Raw genomic sequence first — 3520 nt, 5'->3', positions numbered from 1 at the left:
TCCTAACAACCTTGTCTTCTCTATATTCAGACTTCCTCTCAGGAGACAGAAGCTGGAGGATGTTTGGTCATTTACCCTGACACAAGCTGTTGGGAATCACATAATATTTTTAATCAGCTTATGAAAGAGTTTCCAAAATCAAATTTGTGTAAAGTTGCAAATAAAAATTTCCTTTCATGAAACCAATTTTGTCAGGATGTTTTATGAGGGGGGTTGTCTTCTCTAATCTTTTAGTGAAAGCTTGCAGATTATTTGAATGTCAACTTTAATAAGGAATGCTGGCCGAAAGCTGGTGGGAAACAGGGTTTTGGCAGGATACCATTTTTCTCAGAAATTAAAGTATAAATGTATTACATTCCATGACATAACATTCGCTAGTCTCAGTACTCAGGGATCAGTCTGCCAGCGTTTCCACCCTTTGCCATGGATGAATGCCCGGCCATGAGGCACTCACCCACTGGTACCCTCCACAGGGTAAGGTAACCCTATCCTGGACAGGGTTAAAAGTTCCCTAGATCTTTCACTCGTAGGGGTGTTCAATCACTCTTTGTCTGGTCCCTCTCCAAGGGGCAGTCAATTTTACGTAAGAGAATCTAACAAGAGGGAAAACGCCCCCTGACAACATAGCCCGTGGGACATACTGATCCCTCCACTATGATAGAGTTGTGATTCAATGAGGGGCATTTAGAAATATTTCTTAATAATTCCTCTTTTTCTTGTATATTTTCCATTCATGATCAAATAATGAATAGCTGCATGAATGTTTAATAAGGCAGCTATGTTGGGCGAGTAGGTTAATCTTTGATGTCTAGTTTTTCATCTCCCAAGAATGTAATTCAACAGATCTCAGTGGGATCTATACTGAACTTAGGAATAGAATCCAAACATCAGTCCTTTCCAAGTAGTTTCAATTCAATACCAATATTAGGGGCAGTGTCAATACTATTGAGCTCGAGCTCTCCTGTAAGAGTCATTACTCCAGTAAATTGCAGCAGATTTTAAGTGGTACTTATTGTTTTATAAAGCTTCACTGAGGTGTAACACAAGGGTCTCTGAGCTGGTTCAGGAGATAAGCCTGCCGTGTCCGGTCTGAGTCACATGTTCATCAGTTTGTAGTTCATCTCTAAACTCTTCAGCTCTCTGGCTTCATGTTAAAGCTCTGAGTGTTACACTGTGAATGTTCCCAGATGGAGGAATGATAAATGGACACTCAGTGACTTTCTAGTCCAAGTTAACACAATTAGATTATTTTTTTGTTTAGCAGACAAAAGTTTCAAATGTGAAGTTTGTAATCAATAATAAAGATAAAGGTAAAGACTCACTTAAGAAGAATGTTCAGGCTGTTATTTGTATTTTAACATTGATAAGTTAATTAACGAAAATAAAATGTTCTGCCATGAAAGCAGCTGCTGGCTGGTTTCTGTGTGATTTAAAACAAAGCTCTTTGCGTTATCATTAACAAACACTAAATTGTTTTTGTTGCTGTGGTTTAATGCTTCTTTTTTTTCTTTTTAGCCACAACCAAACCGGAAGAAGTCAAATTTTCCATCTGACATCTTAGTGAGACCCACAAACCACACGTGGAAAATAAGAAAGAATAAAATTTATTAAGGCAGAGAAACTAAATTGTTGATGGGGAAATACAAACGATGGTCTGAGACATATTTTTGAATATAAATAACAGGGAACTTACTGTGGCCATAAGAAACATTAACACATTTATATTTTCATTGTTGATTTTGCAGGAAAAACACTTTTAAAACTCCAGTTAAAAATACATATTTGTGATTTTTGAATTGTAATATTCTAAATGAGAAAAAGACAAAGAAAAATAACAGCATGTGGATGTCCTCTGGTCTGAGGTGCTGGGGGACCAGTTAGAGACCAGCAGCTGGACGTCAGTGTTGGACTGGTGGACTACTTCAGTGAAGAGTAGACGACATCTGGCTCTGGTTTAATGTCTGAACACAAACACACAATTTTAAGATTATTTTTTTGTTGATTGTTACACAAATTTGGAAACTAGGGGGCGGTTGCTTTTTGAGGGACATTAGTTGAAAAGGATTCTGGGAAATCTCAAATGTTCCTGGTGGTTTTTCTACAGTGAATATCTCAACCCCTAAATTATGTCAGGCTGCATAATTAATGCTGAAGCATAAACAAGGGTAACATTAGTATGTGAACGAAGCCGCAGCAGAGCTGTTGGGACTTGAATCTGTTTTTAGCACGAGGCTTTCAAATTGTATGAAAGTTACAGCTGCAGAGTAGCAGCTTTTAGGAAAGTTGTTCCACTGATCATCAGCTAGCTTGCATCTGTCTACAGTTAAAGATACAAAGTAGCTGTACCTGGGTCTCCTTGGTCTGATGGTTGTTTGTTTCATGACTTCTTCAGTTCTCACAGCTGGAGAAATTGCAGCTAGATCAGCGTCTGCAGAATAAAACACATTAAGGTTACTGAAGATAAAACTGCAACAGTACTGGTTTTTGGTTATTTGTAATGTTCCATTATAAAGGGACTTTGGGATGATTGTTATACACAACAACACCTTTTTACAGACTTATAAATACCTGTGATACACAAAGTGACCACGAAGAACTACTTATGTGATATGAATGTATGCTTTCTTTCAGTGCAGTCTGACACCTTTAACCACAGAGCAAACATGTTCTCACAACATGAACACTCTCATTGGCCAGATCGGAACACACTGCAGTGAGAAGTCTCATCAGCTTCAGGCTACAACTACAGTTAACTAAAATCATCTTCAAGATGAATGTTAAACATGTCAGAATGCTACAGAAACTCCAAAATTAGGTTTTATTGAAATACTTTTTCAAAATATGTCTCCACGATCCTTCGTATTTTAAAATGAGCAGCTCTGTGTTGAAACACCTGCAGCTGAAGTGTTTCTTTCTATCAGAAACAGGATGCTGGATGACTGCAGAGCTGTTAGCTTCAGTTAACCACAGACCACAAACACAGTCCAGCTCACAGTGAACAACACTCAGTAAGTACAGAGTTAAACTTAAATTATTGTGATTTAGCTTTTGAATCAGGCAAACATTTTTAAACTTCTGATCATCCCTCTGATTCTATATGTCCTCATAATCCATCAAAGTCAGCAACAGTCTTCATGACTATAACATAATACACAACTATTCTATTTTCCTTATCTATTTTCACAATGTAAAGCTGCACAAAAGTCCTTCTAGAAGCAAATTTAACATCTCAGTTATGTTGTATATGTTTCAAAGTACTACCTCTGTTTTGTGTGATTGGCTGTTGATAATTTGGTGTTTTGACAAAGAGTACATGACATGAGTGATGATTTCATCTTCTTCAGTTTCTTCTTGATCTATTGAAATGATCCAAATAAACAATAATATAAGTTAAATAGCTAAAAAAAGGTCACATTCAAGAAGTTACTGTGATCATAATTAGTTTGAACTTTATTCTACTAAACAAATTCGAAAATGAAAGATCACGAGTCTGAGTCTCACCTTCAGGTTTCCTATGAAC

At 37.0% G+C, this 3520-nt stretch overlaps 1 long non-coding RNA gene across 1 annotated transcript; it reads right to left on the bottom strand.

Moving 5' to 3' along the window:
* Positions 1–1903: 1903 nt before the first annotated feature.
* LOC113018286 (uncharacterized) lies at positions 1904–3304 on the bottom strand. The gene is made up of 3 exons (XR_003271745.1): positions 3262–3304; positions 2347–2428; positions 1904–1961 (listed from the first exon to the last, which is right to left on the bottom strand). It is a non-coding gene; the product is annotated as an uncharacterized LOC113018286 (long non-coding RNA).
* Between the last annotated feature and the right edge of the window lie 216 nt (positions 3305–3520).

This window comes from Astatotilapia calliptera, unplaced genomic scaffold (assembly GCF_900246225.1).
Source record: "Astatotilapia calliptera unplaced genomic scaffold, fAstCal1.2 U_scaffold_55, whole genome shotgun sequence".
Taxonomy (NCBI): Eukaryota; Metazoa; Chordata; class Actinopteri; order Cichliformes; family Cichlidae; genus Astatotilapia; species Astatotilapia calliptera.
This window is presented reverse-complemented; position numbering and strand designations above follow the sequence as displayed.